General features: G+C 43.7%; 1 long non-coding RNA gene across 1 annotated transcript; it reads right to left on the reverse strand.

Moving 5' to 3' along the window:
* Nucleotides 1-5,550: 5,550 nt before the first annotated feature.
* On the reverse strand, nucleotides 5,551-11,804 carry LOC309363565. The gene is made up of 4 exons (XR_014165402.1): nucleotides 11,439-11,804; nucleotides 11,000-11,107; nucleotides 6,364-6,505; nucleotides 5,551-5,723 (listed from the first exon to the last, which is right to left on the reverse strand). It is a non-coding gene; the product is annotated as an uncharacterized lncRNA (long non-coding RNA).
* Nucleotides 11,805-20,792: the final 8,988 nt, after the last annotated feature.

Below are 20,792 nucleotides of genomic sequence, written 5' to 3' on the forward strand. Positions count from 1 at the left end.
GCTCAGAAGCTTTCTCTTGAAGAAGAGGTGGAGCCATACAAACGAGACCAACAGTTCTTCCTGCCTACCACTAGGCAGCGAAGTCTGTAGAATCCAATAATGATATGATTGTCAAGTAAAATGGTTCTTATTCCTTTGTAGGTGGGTGGGCAGGTGTTTTTTAAAGGCCTGGTATTTGGCTTCAACCTTTATTGCCTGGTGATGTTCTTCTTTTTTTGCTATTGAGCTTTAGGATGATTTTAAAACTTGTTTTTCATATTGTTCTATACAGTCATACCTCTTGTTGAGTTTGCTTCACATTGTGGCTTTTCGGGTTGCGAACGTGGCAGACCCAGAAGTGCGCAGAAGCGTGCAGAATGCTTTGCGCATGCACAGAAGCATTCTGCATGCTTCACGCTTGCGCAGAAGTGCTCTATTGCGCTCCGCACTTGTGCAGAAGCATCACTCTAGTTGCAGACTTTCGGGGTGCGAACAGCACCCAGGAACGGATTGTGTCCACAACTAGAGTTACCACTGTAAATAGTTGTACCTGGTTGGTCTTAAAGAATGAATACTGCCAGCAGCAAAAAGGCTTTTGGATTGATTCGGCAGAAATACCAGTGTGTGAGAAGATGCTGCAATGGACAGAGGGGTATCATACTGTGATAGCTTGGGAATCTGATTCAGACGCTGAATCGGGGGAATCCCAGCCTGCACAGGAGCCCCCGCCTCCAGGGCTGGCTGAGCCGGAGCAAGGGCTTGAATCTGAAGGGCTCCCACCTGTGCTGGATCCTCAGGAGCAGACACCAGCTGAATCCGCTCTGGCTCAGGAGGTGAATGAGGACCCATTGCCTGCAGGTGCTCCTCTTCCAGCCCTGTCAGGGGGAGGTGAGGTTGCCTCTGGGTCCAGTAACCCTCCAGCCTCTCCTTGAGCTGCAGAGGCTCAGGGCAGAGAGGCAGAGGGAACTAAGTTCTCTCAGGAGGAGTGCTCGCCTTAAGGCCAGGGGAGGTGAGTCACCTGTGGGCTGGGACTGCCCTAGGCCTCAGAGGAGATAAAGGCCAGTCAGACCGGTCCCAGGTTGCGGGAGCAATGTCGCTGGAAACCTGTTCCTGCCAGCACCCTGACCTGCTCTTCTGGAGTTCCTGATCACTCCCAGCTCCTTGCCTTGGACCCTGCTTTGCCCTTGACGGACAGCCTCCAGACTCTTGACCCAGGACTGGACTCAGACCACGTCGCACGGTACCCTCCCCGGGACCAGCACACATACACATAAAATCCACACAGAAACACATCATTTTATTTCAACTCACTTGTGGAAACAACTCAGAGGCCGTGAAAGAAGGAAAACAACAGGAAGATTTAAAGGAACTATTAGAAATGACTATTAAAGCAGTAGAGATATGAGGTGATCAGAGCTCCCCTGAATTCAAAGCATGGGAAGTCCCAATGAAAACTTAATAATTTGGCAGAAATTTGGATTAATTGATATGTATATGTATAATTTGGAATACTTAATGTGATTTGATTGGATTGTTAAAATGGAAAACTTAACAAAAATGATATTTTTTAAAAAATAAAATAAAGAATGAATACATGCACATACATTATTCGTTGCAATATTGTAGTGGCTAACTAGTTCACTGTGGCATGACTTACTGGAAGCTACTTCATCAGTGATACAGGCACTTTAAAATGCCCCTATCTAAAATGCCCCTATTTAAATGTACCACTCATTTATATTTTGAACACAATTTTAAGAACCAAAAATAACTTGATAGGGAAATAAGACTGAGATTGGGTGGTTGGTTGGGTGAGAGAGAGAGAAGGAGAGAGAAAAGATATTCAGCTGTTTTGACTGCCATTTATTCCCCTCCACTGATACCCTTTCAAAATAATTATTAAAAAGTGAGCCATTGCAGTTGCTTGCAGCCAGATGAGCTGCCTGTGAAACTTCAACAGGTTTTCTTCACAGCTGGCCGTGCCTGTGCGGCTTCCAGACTGTGCAGCTTCCGTCTTTATCTCTCCTGCTTACTAAGATGTCTCATTCAGCTACAGATAAAAGGGGAGGAGGGGAACGGGGCTTTGAAATCTCACCATTGGGGTGTCAAAGACATCAGCATACAAGAGTCAAACATAAATGAGTCCAAGATGAAATCTAGGGGACAAGAAGGAGGAAATGTGCTTTCCAAAGACACATCGTATTTTGGATTTCTGTCTGCATACATGGTCCCAAAAGGGTAAGGAGATGCTATGATAACATTTGCTCACATGACTGAGTGTGTTTGTGTGCAGATAAGTAGTGCCCAAAACAACTCTGTATTAAAAGCAAAAGATTCACCAGCTACTTTCAGGGAAGTTTTTAATGTTTGACATTTTAATGTATTTTTAATCTTTGTTGGAAGCCGACCAGAGTAGCTGGGGAAACCAAGCCAGATGGGCAGGGTACAAATAAATTATTATTATTATTATTATTATTATTATTATTATTATTATTAGGGGTAGGGCTTCCATGGCTGACTTCGCGAATTCCTGTAATTTGCTTGGAGAAATCCAGTTACAGAGTGGCCTAATAAAACTATACACACGTATTAATAAATATATTTGGGCTTCCCAATAGATTTAACTGGTGGGATCAACATAAATGACTGTGCAGTCATTTGAAATGACTGTTGAAATGAATAGTTAAGTTTTTATTTTTTTGGGGAGGGGGTACTATAGCACACATAAGATCTCCTGGATATGTTTGAGCTATACTACTAATTACATTTGCAGTTTTTCAGAAAAGGCAAATTCAAGGTGGCTGGAGGTTTTTCTTCATCTTTTTGACAATCCCCCGCCCCCTGCCTTATCACAGCTTTAAAAGGTACCTCCTGCCCATGCTGCTTTCCTCAGGAATGCTGTTTCTGGAAATGACACTGGCTGTCATTCCAAAATTCTTATTCCACAATCCTGGTGCCAATATTGTCCACACTGAGTGACCTTGGGCCAGTTATTATTATTATTATTATTATTATTAGTAGTAGTAGTAGTAGTAGTAGTAGTAGTAGTAGTAGTAGTATACTGCTGTATACTCACAGGTCTCAGGGTGGTTTACAACAAAAAAACACAATATAGAACACAAAATACATAATAAAAATAAAAATAACCCAGTGATGCCCCCCCCCCGAACACATTTTAAAAGTGCACCAGATGCCATACAGCCCAGAGTCTGGTTAAAGAGGAACATTTTTGCCTGGCACCTAAAGTGGTATAACGAAGGCACCAACCGAACCTCCCTGTGGAGACCATTTCACAAACAGGGAGCCACTGCAGAAAAGACCCATTCTCATGTTGCCTCCTTCCGGACCTCTCATATCATATCAAATCAAAACTTTATTGTGGTCCAAAGACCCACCAAACAATTTCAAAACTAGATACAGCTAAAACGGCCAGACAGACAGATGGAAGAAACCAAGGCAGTCATTTTCTTTTATCTATATAGGAGGGACATGAAGAAGGGCCTCAGGCGATGATCTCAGGGTCTGGGTAGGTTCATATGGACAGAGGTGGCCCTTGAGGTATTGCAATCCTGAGCTGTTTAAGGCTTTATAGGTCAAAACCAGTATTTTGAATAGGGCCCAGAAACTAATTGACAGCCAGTGCAGTCAAGCTAGGCTCAATGTGAAATGCTCAAGCTGTCTTGCCCCGGTGAGCAAGCTGACTGCTGAATTATGCACTTTAATCTACCTCCTAGGGACATGGGTGGCGCTGTGGGTTAAACCACAGAGCCTAGGATTTGCCAATCAGAAGGCTGGCGGTTCGAATCCCCGCGATGGGGTGAGCTCCCGTTGCTCGGTTCCTGCTCCTGCCAACCTAGCAGTTCGAAAGCACATCAAAGTGCAAGTAGATAAATAGGTACCGCTCTGGTGGGAAGGTAAAAGGGGTTTCCATGCACTGCTCTGGTTCGCCAGAAGCGGCTTAGTCATGCTGGCTACATGACCTGGAAGCTGTACTCCCTCAGCCAATAAAGCGAGATGAGCGCCGCAACCCCAGAGTCAGTCACGACTGGACCTAATGATCAGTGGTCCCTTTACCTTTACCTACCTCCAAGGAGACACACACAGACACACACACTTTGCCATTCTTTCTCTGCTGCTGGGCTGGGACCCTCTTATGCAGGTTAGCACTCAAGCAAAAGCAGCAGACAGAAGAAGCTGTGTTTCCTGTGCTCCCCCCACTGTTTCCCTTCCTGCCTGTTCCTGCCACTCTTTCAACACTTCCTGCTATTCTCCTTCCAAACCAATAAAACAGGAGGTGGAGAAAGAATGCTCAGGCTTAGTTTTCATTGCAGGAGACAGGCAAGGTAGGTGACCAGCTAGCTGGAGATCCAGGCATTTGCAGAGTGGAGTGGCTGACTGGACCCAAAACATCTGCCATCAGACCCCACAGGTGTGTTTGTTGGTTCATCTTGCCTCGTGGAAGGGCCAGACGTGCCTTTTCTCTACCATTACTCTTCTTAACACAGCCTCACCTTACCTCTCAGATTTCTTATGACGGATGAGGCTGGTTCTGCCACCAAGCAGTCATCATCACAGGCACCATGGGTGTCCTTAAAAGGCAGCAATTTTTAGCTATTTAATTTATCCCCATTGTATTTTTACTGCCAGGGGTGGGGAAAATGCTTTCAGGATTTTCTGCTTCAGGTGGCAACGTAACAGGATCATTCTAGGTTCCTATGACAGTTTTGGGGAGTGGGGGTGCCACATGTTGCTCTACCTCAGGCAGAAAAAATGTCTTGGGCCAGCTCTGATGAGTGGCCCTGAGAAACTCTGTATTTCACTACCATCCAGTCAAACAAAAACCAGCAAGTATTGTTCGTGGGCAAGGAAATCTCCACATATTTGTTTCAGCATTCCATAAAACAGCCTCCGTTTAAGCAAGCTGCTGACATTCCATGTGTATTTACTGTCTGCCAGCTTGTGCAGGGACAAAGGCACAGCTCCTTCCTATTAAGAGAGGTAATAACTTAATTAAAACCAAGTTCTAGGCTCTGCAGGATCTAGTTTGTCATCAAGAAGCCTTAAGTTGCCTTTTCCTTTTGAGTTTTGTTGATAATCTATGCCAGATATTTAATCATGGGACACCCCTGCATAAAGCTCCTAGCCTCCATAACCAGCAGAAAGCTTGTCAAAATAAATTTTAACTTCTGACCGTGGTAGAAGACCCACTACGGGGTATTAAGAGAATCAAGCCTGTCAATCAGAGCTCACGCTTCTGGTTTATATTATTAATTCCAACTCTGGTGGCATGGTCTTGGGATAACAACCATCCTAAGCTACATTGGTCCAAGAAACACAAACCAAGAGTGGAATATATTTCTTGCCGGGATGACGTACCAGTGTCCAGAGGTTGTTGGACTGAGACTTTTTTCTTTTTCTTTTTTTGAAAGGTGAATGTTTTATTAGATTACTCCTGCTGCCAAAAGACACAGCTACTGTCTGGCTTCTGTTGCTGACTGCTTTCTTTCCTTTTAAAAGATATAGATGCTGTGTTTTTTCTTCTTCTTCAGAACCAATTAGCACAAATTCAGACTGATTTCTCTTTTTTATTTGCTCTTGCAAATTTCAGTCCTCTCTCTCTCTCTCTTAAAAAAAAAAAAAAATCCCCTTTCAGTTATGAAACAGAGCACAGTCGCCCAAACTGAAATCTAGCGTGGAGCTTGCAAGATGGCATTTTATTACAATGCAAAACAGCAGGAAGGATTCTGCGGAGAAAGAAGAGAAGTGTGTTAATTGAGAGAAAAACCATGCCAAGACCTCCAGAAACCAGTGGCCCTAATAAAATGAGACAATGCTATGTTGTTGCATAACTTGGACTTCAAACTCAATTTCAGCTACTGAGGAAAAGAAGCAGTGCAGGTCTTGCCTCTTTGCCTTTTCTTTCACATGGCCATGTAAAGAGACAAGGTCTCTCAGTTTGCAGCACGCCAAGTTACGATTGCATCCATGCGGCTGCTTTGGTTGCCTTCCTTAAGAAGATCACAGTCAAAAAGTGGAACATATTTAAAGTACCAAATATACACACTTTGCGTTACTTGCAGTGCTATTTTTCTAGAAAAAGAGACGCCGGAACTCACCACGAATGCCTCCCTTGTTCTCTTATAATGGCAATGGGACCCACCTGAGAGGTGCCAGAACTGAGTTCTGGTTAAAAAAAGCCCTGAAGTGTTATTTCCCCCGAAAAAGAGATGCCAGAACTCACCCTTGTTCTCTTATCATGGCAACAGCACCCACCTGAGAGGTGCTGGAACTGAGTTCTGGTGAGTTCTGGCTGCGGGGAAAAGGCCTGATTATTTTCAATAAAGAAACTCCTCAATATATCACTACACTTGGTTTATATCTTACCTGCTATATCCATGCAGGCTGACCCATTTGGTTGCTTGAGGTGAAGGAACAAATGACACCCGTCCCCTAGTCAACTGTATCCAAGGCCAGCCAAGTTATTTTGGCACTTGAGACAGAAAATCCCAGAAACACCTTTTTCCTTCTCCCTGGCAGTAAAATTCCAATGTAAAGGTAAAGGTAAAGGTACCCCTGCCCGTACGGGCCAGTCTTGACAGACTCTGGGGTTGTGCGCCCATCTCACTTAAGAGGCCAGGGGCCAGCGCTGTCCGGAGACACTTCCGGGTCACGTGGCCAGTGTGACATCGCTGCTCTGGCGAGCCAGAGCTGCACACGGAAACGCCGTTTACCTTCCCGCTGGTAAGCGGTCCCTATTTATCTACTTGCACCCAGAAGTGCTTTCGAACTGCTAGGTTGGCAGGCGCTGGGACCGAGCAGCGGGAGCGCACCCCGCAGCAGGGATTCGAACCGCCGACCTTTCGATCAGCAAGTCCTAGGCGCTGAGGCTTTAACCCACAGCACCACCTGTGTCCCAAAAAATTCCAATGATAATACATCAAATAACTAAGCATTTGCTTTCTTTTCATGACACTCAGCCTGAGGCTGCCATTTCACTGCTTAATGGTAGGACCAGCCCTGGATCCATATGCAACTGAATTAAGCATTGGCTATAATCAGTGCCAGATTTATGCGTAAGCTAAACAAGCTTTAGCTTAGGGCCCCACTCTTTCGGGGCCCCCCAAAAAAATTTAAAGAAAAAACAACCTGGATGTACATTTCCAAAATATAAGATAAAAAACAAATAAAACCTACCTACGGCAACAGTGTTTTGTGTTGTGTAGGCTTCTGTGATGTAAGTAATGGGCCCCACCTGCTAGCCTGCTCCCTAAAATATCACTGGTTTGCTCATTTCTATATCAATTACTTTGATAAAATATATATTTTGTTATGTGCAAATGGCTTTAGATACCTATTCGGTCCATAAATTACCATATAGCATATATTCAAGACAAAAAACAGTGACTATTTGTTGTTGACAAAGGACAGCTGGACATACAGTGGTACCTCTGGATATGAACAGGATCCTTTCTGGAGCCCCGTTCGTATCTAGAAGCAAACGTAACTAGTGACGGCACGTCTGTGCATGCGCGCGTTGCTTTTCGCCGCTTCTGCGCATGTGTGTGACGTCATTTTGAGTGTCTGCGCATGCGCAAGTGGCGAAACCCGGAAGTAACGCGCTCCGTTCCTTTCGGGTTGCCGCGGAGCGCAACTCGAACACGCTCAACCCGAAGCGCATTCAACCCGAGGTATGACTGTATAAGGGGCCCCATTACCTTCAGTAGCTTAGGACCTCATCAAACCTAAAGCCGGACCTGGCTATAATTCTCACACACAGAAATGTGGAGGTCTCAGGCTACCATCCTAGCCTCCTGCCTTGGGCTTTGGAATCTCCACATTGATTGTTCATTTTGTTTTACCACGAGGCAAGGAAAGGGACCCTTCACTTTCTCAACCCCGCTGGGATCTATCAAAATTTGCTTCGCCTAAGGTCAAATACCTAGAATTCCCCCCTTCTTGCTACTGTCCCTGCACCACAAAAAAGACTATTCCAGGTAACTGAGGGGCTCTCCAGGTTTTGGGGTGAGGCTGCACCAGGAACAGGGGGGGAAAGAAAACCTTCCACCCTTCCTGTCCTGTTAGCAGAAGTATTCCTGGGATGAAAGAATGTTCTGTGAGTGAAATGGCAGCTTTGGGGTTCAACCCATAGGATTTGCATGTCAACAAGGCTTCAGAAGCTCAAACTTCTGCTTAGTCTTATGCTCTTATTGCAGGGCAGGGACTTGTTTTTATTTAATATATGGGAGCCTTTTCTGGATAAAGAGAGGGGTGAAAATAAAAGTTGTGTGTACCCCAATTTATGAAGTGAACTGAGTTGGTTCAGGCAAGGTTCTCACATTAAGAAAGAAGGCTGATTGGGGACTTGATATTGTCACAATCATCCAGAGAAGTCATTTTCTTTGACTGCTTTGCACAATATTTACCAATTTAAAAGAGATATGTAGAATTTGAGTACACTTTCTGCTGCAATCCTATGCACACTCACTTGTGTAACAGTGCAGTCCTATACAAGTTTATTCAGAAACCTCACTGGCTCTGTTGACATTTAGTTGGGTGTGTCATTGAGGTCAATGAGACTTATTTATGAGTAAACCAGGATAGGAGTGCAATGTTAATTGCCATATCTTCAACAGTTTTCAATTTTATCACAGCCTGCCGGTCACTGAGGCAATATGTGTGTGTGTGTTTGTGTTACATGTTGAATTTTTCAATACTAAAAACAACTGGCCTCTGGGACATTAATTGGAAGTTCCAGTTGGCTTACAGTCTTCATGAGAAAATGTGTTTATTTTGTCTTCTTGATTTACTTTTCCTCCTGTCTGGGTATTGTGCCTCCAGGAAGAAAAGCTTACATTGCTGAAGTATAGTCTTCTTGCGAACCTTGCCAAAAATAAAGTGGTTGAATAGGAAAGCACATTGAGCTTACCTCCTTTACAAATTAAAAAAAGGGGGGGACAGAAATGGGGTAAAATTCAGACCAATAATTCTCCTTTTCATTGTGCACAGATTTAAGTAGTGGAGGCACCAATAAAGACCTTCACCCAAGACTAAGGCTTGGAAATTATGTCATGATTAGAGATGCTTAAATAATTGGATCTTTGTGAACTTCAGTGCAAACAGAACCGATTTGCACCTCTCAGATTAATGTGGAGATTGGAGCTTAGTTATCTTTCACACCTATTGCCTCAAAGGAAAATAGTTAAATGTATTTGAAAAATCTATATTTGGAGAGACAATGCATTTCACAATGTGTATCTGGTGGAAATGTGTTAAGAAAACCCAGTGAATGTTTAAATACATTTAAATATGTACATAATGTGTGGTTTTGGACAGGAGTGGGGGAGAGAAGGAAGGAAGGAAGGAAGGAAGGAAGGAAGGAAGGAAGGAAGGAAGGAAGGAAGGAAGGAAGGAAGGAAGGATGAATCTTGCCATAGGACGGCCATGTGCCCAACTTTAGAGAGGACAGTCCTCCATTTGAAGAAATTCTCTATTTGAATGGCTATCTCGTCCAAACTTAGTGTAATGATCAAGAAGAGAGAGTAGTGGCCTTGAAGCTAGTACTTTCAACAACTGCTCACACACTTCTCATCTTGGTGCGATTTATTGTATTTATATTTAAATTATATTGCAAAATTATTTGAAAAATCTATACATATGAATGAGCATACACAAAATTTAGACAAACGTGTCTGCTTTTGAGTGATGCACTTTCTCCTTTTTCAGTGATATATTAGTGCCCACTGTATGTGACTGTCCCATGTCATGGCATTCCTTGTGTTTACGGATGTTGGAGAATGTTGGAGAATTTCAAGAAAAACAGAAATGGGATTGGGAATTTGCCAGTGCTCATTTATTCACAGCATGTTCACAATGCACATGATTAATATTTGCTGCCATTGTTGTTTTCAGTCTGCAAATGACACCTAATTGATGACATTCTTCCCCCTCCCTCCCAATTTGCACTTTTTCTTGCTTTGCACTGAAATGAATGTTGCGGAATACAGCCATGATGACATAATTAATTACAGAATTAATCACAGAATTGATTACATAACATTTCGTCATAGTGGACAGTGAGATGAATCACATAGTTTTTGTTGACAGCTGAAATGCGGCAGAATGGAAACAGCACTGCAAGCAACCAATATAGGGCAGAGCGGACATCAATGCTTTCTTACATCCCAAACTGTGGTTTACCTCTGAATTAAAGTTGAGCTGAAAAGAGTTATTTTGGCTTGCAAGTGGGAGCTGTTTCTTAAAAATGCCCTTTTACTCCCCCTTTTCACTGCCTGTTTTGTGATCCAGTCAGCAATGTCAGTGGTGTCTGCCCCTTTCTTGTACCACAGAATCCCACATCATCATCATGAAGGACTGGCAATGCGGACAATGCTTCCTGTCCTCTCTCTCAAGCCATAGTTTTTGGGTTTGTTTTTTAAAAAAAAATATTTCTGACCACAGTGAGAAGTGCAGTTGTTGCACTCTTATTCACGCCTATCCCCTCACAATATTTGTGAGGATGCTGAAGTTGTGGGTGCAATTTTGACTCATACCTAATTTAACTATGACTACTAGGTGGCGCTGTGGGTTAAAGCCTCAGCGCCTAGGACTTGCTGATCGAAAGGTCGGCGGTTCGAATCCCTGCGGCGGGGTGCGCTCCCGCTGCTCGGTCCCAGCGCCTGCCAACCTAGCAGTTCGAAAGCACCTCCGGGTGCAAGTCGATAAATAGGGACCGCTTTCCAGCGGGAAGGTAAACGGCGTTTCCGTGTGCAGCTCTGGCTCACCAGAGCAGCGATGTCACACTGGCCATGTGACCCGGAAGTGTCTCCGGACAGCGCTGGCCCCTGGCCTCTTAAGTGAGATGGGCGCACAACCCCAGAGTCTGTCAAGACTGGCCCGTACGGGCAGGGGTACCTTTACCTTTACTATCTCCTACTTTGGAGCAATCTAACCCACAGTAAACACACCTATATTTTGAACTCCACATAACAGACCAAAGAAAACATGGTTTTTAAAAATGTACATGCCATTTTGATGCTCTGCCCTCTGTTAAGGCCTTCCTCAGCAAAGGAACCTGAAGAGTAGCACGTCCGAGCAGCATCTTGCAGAGTCTTAGGCTGAGTGCCATCTGCTGAATCACGAATATCGTGAGTTGTTACACTTGGTACATTTATTTATTTATTTATTTATCCATTCGTTTGCGGAGGTTCTCCCTCTCTAAGTACAAACAAACACATTCAACCACAACCTGAGGTGAACTGGCTGTACCTCGCCAGAAGACACCACCTATTTGGGACATTGGGTTAATCTGAACAAACAAACAAAACAGTAAATTGATTTCACGGCCTCCCTTCACATTTTTAGTACAAAATATGACAGGAGATGGATGGCTTGAGAATTCCCTTAAGATCCATTATGGTCCTGTCCTCCCCCTCCCCCTCGCCACCAATTCCTTGAGATACCTATTGAAAAGAGGATTACACAAGAGCAGCTGGCTTTTCACAAATGGTCAGAATTCTCCTGATGCACATACGGATATGTCACCCATAATTTCAAAGTTCCCGTTGTCTGTTGTGGGTATTTTCTAATACTTTCTTTTTGTTGCTTTCTCAGCAGAGCTCAAATTTCCTCACAGCAAGCCAACCAAAGCCATTTCAACAAAGGTCCATGGTCGTGTGCTATAGAATCCATGCATTAGTTGGACTTGGGAAGCCTCAAAATTATTGGGGGGCTGATTGAACTGAAGCGGATAAGGTGGACGCCAGAGGCATTACAACATTCAACAGTAGTCTCTTGGTGCATCAAAACCCTCTGCACATATGTCTGGGGACATTTCCATGTACCTCTGTGTGCCATTTCAGAATCCAGTTAGACTGCAGATTCCACCTAAAACTTCACAATGTACGTGGAATGTCTAGTGCACTGGAACTCAGTTTGTTCTGAATTCTAATTTTCCTAGTGCAGCAGTTCCACCTGTCCCTGCCAGAAAGTCAAGTAGAAATAAGCATGAACTCAGAGTAGAAAGGAGTTTTGTCATTGTATGTCATCTGAACAAAATTAATCATATTTGCAGAGGAAACACTAAGCTGTTAACTGTGGAGTGGATGTAATAATAAAAGTATCAATTTTCAGTTTTTTTACAGTAATTCAGCTGCTGTCGCATAATCTGTAATGTAATGCTAGGTCAGGCTTTGCTCAACTGAGTTTTGATTTAGGATTCCTCTTGCATTGAATGAATAGAAGGGCTCCTCCCTAAATGTCTAGAACGGTAAAACTGGTAAAATCCATTCTGTTTCTGAGTTGCTATGTCTTTTGTCTGCTTCCATCTGTAATTCAGGTTCCAAGCAACTTTCTATAAAATGAAACTCTCTAAAGGGGAATCTAAATATCTTAACATTTCCTCCTTTTAACAGAAACAGATGAAATTTGTAGGCACATGAGGTCATCCAGAGTGAATTAAGCCGGACAAATTGCAGACAAATAAAACAATGAGCTTTTGTGGAAGAAGAAGAATGGATTCACTTTCCTCCATAATACATAGGTTATATTCAACTAACTTTTACTCAGAGTAGATCCACTGAAATTAAAGGCCATCACTAATATTGTGATGAGCCAGTGTGGTGGTGTGGTTAAAGCAAGGGTCGGCTAGCTTACTGAACGATGGGCTGGTCCACGCTCTGTCTGTCGGAGCACATGCATGCTCTTCTGGGTGGGGGAGTGCCCTTGCGCATGTGCACACACTATTTCCGGCGCTCCTCTGACCCAGATGTACGCCAGAAATAGTGTGTGTGCATTGCATGGATGCTTTTCCATCCCACACATGTGCGCACACACCATTTCCAGCACACATCCGGGTCGGAGGAGCACCTGTGCACATGCACACAGGCACCATCAACTGAGAAGTTGGTCCCTGCACTGTGCCGCACCATGCCGGTAACAGCAGGCAGCAGGGGGCGGCAGGGGTCACCATGGGCCGGATAATGAGCCCCATGGACCGCTAGTGGCCTATGGGCCTTAGGTTGCCAACCCCTGGGTTAGAGTGTTGGTCACTGGGTAACCCTGGACCAGTCACTGCCTCTCAGCATAAATTACTTCACAGGATTGTTGTTGGAATTAATAGATGAGGAGAACCACGTATGCCACTTTGAGCTCCTTGGAGAAAAGGGCAGGATATAAATGCAATCAATGAAAAGGGTCAATTAATTTCAGTGGGTCTGCTCTGAGTAAGAGCTAGTTGAATAAACCATATTAGGTTTATGCCAACATCATTAGGCCAACTAAAACTCCAAAATCCATGCTAGCTTCACTTTTTTGAGGGGGTATATCGCTTGCTGTTTTTTACCTTAAAATAATGGTGTGGTGGCTAAGTAGATGAAGACGAGCCATCAATAATGCGTTTTGGAGATTTTGGCTCAAAACCCATAATTACACATCATCAGGATATCAGAGAAGTGAATGCATCCCTTTTCATGAGATAGGATTGGGAAGCTTGTGAAACAGGGACATTTTATTGAAAGCCCTAAGCTAGTTTTGCAACCTCTCTAATATTGCAATCCTTTGCATCTCTACACATCAGTAACTCACTATGAGTACACTATGAGTACAGGTAAGTGTGTATAGGATTGCAGCCTAAGAAAACTTTACAAGTTCTTAGACTTTTTAGTCCAATTGAATTTGGGGGCAGTGGGGTGGACTGGGATGTTTCAGCATGAGGGGACTTGGCATCTGAAAGTGTATAGCATTCTTTTTGCTGAATGTGACTATGGCTAGAGCAAAATAACTCCTGCTTGGCAGCTCTTTCACTTTTAATGTGGAACCTCCCCCTCCCCTTTCACCGTTCTCTGTAGACACCCGTCTGGTTATTATTCAGATACAAAGTCTACCTTTGAGTACATCAGTGGCAGTAAAATTATTTAGAAGGAAAATTATGCCAGGAGTATTCTTTCTGTAAAATTAGCTTCCCACCCTACCCCTGCCTCAGATTATGAAAAATAAATACACCAAGCTGGATTGTCCTGTTTATTTAAGACACGGTTACAGCTAGACGAACCAGGCTACAGTCTCTGGCCATGCCATTTAATAGGGGGCACAATAAGCTCTGTGGTTGAAGGCGAGGGTACAACATCAAGCTATTCAAGTCATGTGGAAAAAAAATAGCAAAATTTGATGACTGGAATGCAAATAGCACCCGGTAGTCCAAGAGGGGGGGGAAAACCCCAATCTACGTCAGGTATAATATTTATTGGGAACCCAACACCAATGTGGTCAGTTTTGCTTGTTTATCATTGAAATGTAGTTTGCTCAAATTTGTAACCTACAAGCCTTATACTTTTTGCCATAAAAATGGAAGGGCAAGTTGTGTCTAGATGGAAGATTTCTCAGCTAGCAAGATATATAAAGCAAAATCTTGCCTGGTTATGTTTCATTTGTGCCTTACTCGGCAAACTATACTTATCTCCAAACTAACCTGTACATGTTTCAATGTTAAACTGACTCATTGTGTACAATAAGGAAATATAGATGCCTCTTCTTCTTCTTCTTCTTCTTCTTTTTTTCCTATGAAAAACCATGATCAGCTCATAAATAATCTTCCAGGCTGTTATTACTTTGTAGGTGTGATTCAATGACATACCATCAAATTCAGGTTGCACGTTTAATGTGAATTAGGAGCTCTTGTGAAACAAATGCACCAGTTAAAATAAACCTGGACTTTTTGTGGTAAGGAAAGTGAGAGGAAAGTACACAGGAAAATGCCTGATGCTATAGCATCTAACCTCCTCACAAAATAATTCAGAATGAATGTACTAAAAAGAGTCGGCATCCTAGGTGCCAAGTATAGGGGGCCCTGAGTGCCTGGGCACCCACAGCGTAGGCTCCAACACAACCTCTGGTTTCTACTGAAAGTTGTGTCAGAGGCCCAGTGCGACTTCTGAGGCGAGTTGGAAGCCCTGCTAGGCCTCCGACATGACTTCTGGTGCAAACCGGAAGTCAGGGTGGAGGTCTTGCAAGGCCTCGGGCATGATCTCTGATGCCCTGTGAGGTCTCGGAGATCATGTCTGAAGCCCTGTCAGGCCTCAGAAGTTCCTCTGTGGCACATTGATGTGACATGATGTCATGACGTCACAACGTCACGTTACATCATGGGTGCCACTGGGTACCCATAACCTGGGGCCCATCTTGGCACCCCTGGTCACCATTCTATGACCTCCCCACAAACGTTGGGTGAACAAATTGGGATGAAATCTCAATAAACAGATCATGAGGAAGCAACTACGTTGGCTTAAAAGAAAAAAGCTATTGCTTTTCATGAAAGCTTCAGATTTTGTGCTGGGGTGGGGGGTGGGGACGGCTGATGCATATCTCCATTCCTCCTTTCCTTTTAAAGGATTGCAGCAGAAGAAACTCATTTTGTAGGAAGGAGAGCTCAAAAACGACCACTTATCCACAAGCCACACATGTGAAACCTAGCTTGGTCTATTTAAAAGCTTACCAGTTTGGATTCCAGCTGAAAGCTGAGGTCTCAATTAAAGGTGAGACATCAAGTTACCGGTACTTGTATCTTCCCACCCCCAGATTATTTTTATTTTTATTTTTATCAGCGACAGTATATCTCTCTCTTTTTCTTTTTTTAGGAAAGTGGGGGGACTGTGGAAAGGCAGCTTTGGGTTTATAAAATTGAAATCCTATACTTGCTTACCTGAGAGTTATTTCTGTGTAGTAAGACATGGACAGTTTTGTGTGTGTGTGTGTGTGTGTGTGTGTGTGTGTGTAGCAATTTATTTCAGGTATTCAGATACGTTTTAGTAGAAACATCTGTCCTCCACATCTGTTACATAATTTATTATCTGTCTTGGCAGGGATATTTTATCCCTACCATAATAGTTTACTTAGGGCCGCTGCATGAAATATCCGACCCAGATAAAATCTGTTTAAATATTTCTCATCTTTTTCATATATAATAAGAGTTTCTAGAACGACCAAGATGCCCAACTTATCCTAAGTAAGGCTGTTTTTATATCTTTGCCATTTTAATCTTCATCATTCCCTGATACCCTTGAAGGCACCAGAGGTGCCAAATTAGAGACAGACCGGGGGGGGGGGGGTGAAGACTCCCTGTTTAATCTTAAAAGCAATTTTAAAAGACACATATTTCGTAAGGTTTCTTTCAGTGGGAGCCCCAGATCCACTTCCCGTGCTTCTGATTTCTGTGTGTGCCATCTTGTTGGTTTGAAGTTTTCGGGGATTTCATTGCCTCTCCTAAAGATCAGACCTAAAACTGAAATGAATGAAACAGCTGGAGTTTATTCCTCTGGTTTTCAAAATGATTTCACATCCCTCTTTCAACAATGAGTCAGGAATGCTTGGACAGGATCTATCGCATTCTCTTACAGGGCGTGGCTCAGGGGAAATCTGAGTGGTTAGTTCTATTTTCTAATTCTAGGGAACAGCCTTCAAAGGCAAAAGAGGTGGCATTTATGACACCGCCTAGTTCTAAGGTGGCTGATTGGATGCCTCAGGTGGAGGGTTGCCAACCAATGAAAAAATTGGCCTGGCCTCTTCTTATGCCTTTAGCAGATGTTTGATATGGAACAATTAGCACATGATGATGATGGTTATGTGCTATGAAAAGAATCACTTGTGATTTCCTTGTGAGGCTATATATAGATATTGAAAAAGTTGTAGAGGCCAGATTGAAGTTTTGAGAAGTTTAGGCTGGGTTCATAAATGCATCCTGCAGGTCCTCAGTCAAATCCATAGAACCATTTTAAAAGTTACAGATGTGTGCAGTCATCCTTTTGGGTTCTTCTTCTCCTTCAGAGATCACTCATGGCCAAGTAATCTTGTCTTTCATACACACAGTTTTAACAGTGTGTCCGTAAGTGATTGTGGAGGTCAATTCTGTTTTTTTTTTTTAAAAAAATATAATTTTTATTAACAGGCCAATCAAATCACATTAATTCCAAATCACATTAATTCCAAATTATACGGCCAGATTTTTACATTTTTGTTGGGGGTACCCATACATCAAGCTCCGAAAGGGGACCAAACATCACTCATGTTGCTGCTTTAATTAAACAGTTCTATCCAGTTCTGTTCAGATAGTCTCTTTGTTACTTTCCTCATCTTCTTGTTGTTATCATATATTCCTTTCTTTGCGATCTCTGATAATCTTCACAAGCGGGTTGAAAGGTCAATTCTGGATCCACATGTCCTTCCACAGTGAGGACATAGGTTTCCAGGTGGGAGTTGATCATGGTGAGGATTTGCCAGCATGCCTTCCTCTTAGCACGTTTCTCCCCTTTATCCTGAGTTTGAGCATCTTCAAAGCCCACGGCACCTTTGGTAAAGGCTGTTCTCCAACTGGAGCGCTCACAAGCCAGTGTTTCCAAGTTGCTGGTTTCCCAGTTATATACCCTACCCTTCTGGGTAGGGTGGAGAACATGAACTGTATATTCCTTCCACCAATAAATGTCACATTGGACATTCAGTTGTCCTGCTCCAGACATTGCAGGTTATATAGAGTCATTCTGCAGAGGATTTGCCTCTCCTCCTAGGTGCATGGTAAGAACAATTGATCTCTGGTTGCGTGGTTAGCATCTCTAGCAGTCCTCCCAAATTGTGCTCTCTCTCTGTGCTGGTCCTGGGGGGGAAGGTACTGTTACCGTAGCCAAAGTTCAGTCCTGAGTCACTAGCCTGGTAGAAGTTCCCAAGATGAGAGGCGAGGTCCGAAACAGGGAGCCGGGCGGGGTCAGGAACACTCGAAGATCAGCAGCAGAAAGCCGGGCGGGGAACAGGAACGCTGGAAGGTCCGAAGCAGGAAGCCGGGCAGGAAACAGGAACACTGGAAGGTCCAAAACAGGGAGCCGGGCGGGAACAGGAACGCTGGAAGGTCAGAAGCAGGAAGCCGGGCGAGGAACAGGAACACTGGAAGTTAAGGTCTAGGTCCGGGTAAGAGCAGGTACTCCACAACGATGTTGCTCCCGCAACCTGGGACTGGGCTGACTGACCTTTATCTTCTCTAAGGCCAGGGGCGGTCCCGGCCCCCAGGAGCCCCGCCTCTCCTGGCCTTAAGGCGAGCACTCCTCCTGGGAGAAACCAGTTCCCTTTGCCTCTCTGCCCTAAGCCTCTGCAGTTCAGGAGAGGCCGAAGGGTTACTGGGCCCCGGGGGAGACTCACCTGTAGACACCGAGTCCTCAAGCACCTCTGGGGCCAGAATGGTTTCACCTGGTGCCTGCTCCTGAGGATCTGGCACAGGTGCAGGCTCCTCAGAATCTAGGCCTTTCCCCAGTTCAGCCGTCCCTGGAGGCGGGGACTCCTGTGCAGGCTGGGATTCCTCTGGTTCAGCCTCTGAATCGGAATCCCAGGCCATCACACACTCTCTCTGTGCTGTTTCTACTGGAACATTGCCTATAGATGTGTCATTGCTGTGGCATCACTTGTCACATTCAGAGACCATGCAGTCTCACTAGGAACCTAATGACTAGGTTTCTACAGCTTCCCAAAAGACCAGAAGCTTTTCTTATAGATATGTTAGGGACGGATGTTTCAAAAAAGATGACTAAACTATTTATGTATGTGACAACAGTAGCTAGAATACTGTATGTGCAGAAACAGAAAGCAGAGAATGTTCCAACGAAGGAGGAGTGGCTTTTGAAAGGAATGGACTATGCAGAAATGGCAAATCTGACAGTGAAATTAAGAGATCAAAATGATGAACTTTTTATAGAAGAATGGAGGCCTGTTTTAGAAAAAATATTAGTCAAATGAAATTGCAGGCAGCATTGGAGATAAAAGCAGGGGAAAAAGACAAAACCAGGTAATAGAGATTTTTTTGTGTGACCGATAAAGATATAATGCAGTAGAAAATGTGTGAGTAAAAAACAGTGGAGGCGAGGGTTTGAGGTCTCCTTATGAAATAATGTATTTGATTTGAAGGTTATTGGGGAAATGCTTGGGAAAAAAATTAAAATTATATATAAGAAGAAGAAGAAAGAAAACTACATATCACCCCAGAAGAAATGTGAACCAAAGCTCCATTCTACCAATAAAAGTGATAGGAAGAGATGAGATCTTCTCTGATTTCCATTCCACCCATCTCCACTGATTTATACCATTGCTCAGCTTATATGCACAGGGTGAAGTTTCTTCCCAAAGAGCGTGCATTATGCACTCCAGGCGTGCAGGCGAATGTGTGTGAAATGTTTCAATTACCTTTAAAATAATGTTTAACATATTCCAGACATACGGCATTAACCAAATACCCAAGCAGCATAGGAAGCGTATTCTGTTTTTCATTGCAAGCGTATTTAAACACATGTTCAGAATATATTTCATAGAGTACATTTGTAAAATATCATCAAATTTATAGAGGCGGAAACCACACACCCAGAGCGCCAGGCCTTTGTGAAAGTAAACCTTTTAACACCACTTGTTCAGAGCCCACCCCATTCTGTATATCTAGTGCTAAAGTACCCTCCCCCGAGTTTATTATGTTTTTTAACATGAAATATATTGAAACCTTTTACCAGGCACAGTGTAATTTTTAAGCCCACAAAAATATTTCAAAACCTCATATTGCATTGCACTTCGACAAAAAGACTCCAGTAATTGGCAAGAGCTTGTCTAGATCCCAACTTACTGTCACCAAATGAGAAGAACTGCTCTTCTGAGTCAAAGGTTAATTAAAAAATTCATATCTTTACATTCATCCATTCATTGACTTCATGCTGTAGGAATTAAAGTTGTGCACAGCCTTCCTCCACATCCACCCAGTGGCCCTGATCTGGGAACCCCCAATCAGGTTGACCTGCCCTGGGCCAACTCAGGAACCATTCATCCCATCCTGGATCTGGTCCCAAATTAGTTCAGAGATGGGACTAATGTTTAATTAGGGTAGGGCTAGGAATCTCCCCAGTCTGGAACCCTGGAGAGCTGGTGCCAATCGGATCAAGCAAAACTGACCTAGATGGAGCAATGGTTTGACTCTGTATAACACTATAATATTCGTTTTTAAAATATGTTTGGCCGGTAAGTAAGGAGACACTCACAAAATAAGAACGCTGCTGCTAATTCTTATACTATGACAGTAGATCTTTTTGTCTCTGAAGCTGCATTTATGGTTTACATCAATGGAACTCTTCCACTGAATTTGGGTTGACTCTGTAGGAAACCTCTGCTGGGGACAGCAGTTGAAAATGATGACGACTTGTGTGGACTCTCTCTTTTAATAATTCAGGTATGCTGAAGCATCAGACTAGGATCCCATCAGCCTCCCTTCAAAATGCAGAGAGTGGGAGAGACAGCATGTTCGGTGTTATTTTTACTACTTGAATCAAAGAGTTCAGTTAAAATGTAATGGTAGGGTTTCCTTTTCTGATTGGAAATTCTTACATCATTGTCCAGTCTGGAACACAAAACCATCCATCAATTTCACAGCCCTCTACTGTCTCCCTCCTTCCTTCCCTTGGGAGTTTTCAGAGTTTCCTGATGGATTGATGAGTGGGATCATTGGACTCCTACCAGCATGCTTCTTGCTGCCATTGTGCCTTGCGATCACAGCATGGCCGTACACTTTCTCTCAGGTATTGTGGTGTCAGCTTGCATTATCTTCCTTTTGGGAAAGGCACTGGAATAAATCCCAAATCAACATGGGGATCATGGCTTATTGGGGCTGACAGCTGCTTAATTTTTTGCTTAGTTGGTCATCTTTTTCATTTATCCCTGCTCAGCTGATCCCAGAGCGGGATAAGGGGGCCAGGGCCTTCCCGGAAATGGCAACCACATGCTCCGAGACATCGAGTGAAAATGTAACTGCT

Source organism: Podarcis melisellensis (assembly GCF_964234715.1).
Source record: "Podarcis melisellensis genome assembly, chromosome: 2".
Classification (NCBI taxonomy): domain Eukaryota; kingdom Metazoa; phylum Chordata; class Lepidosauria; order Squamata; family Lacertidae; genus Podarcis; species Podarcis melisellensis.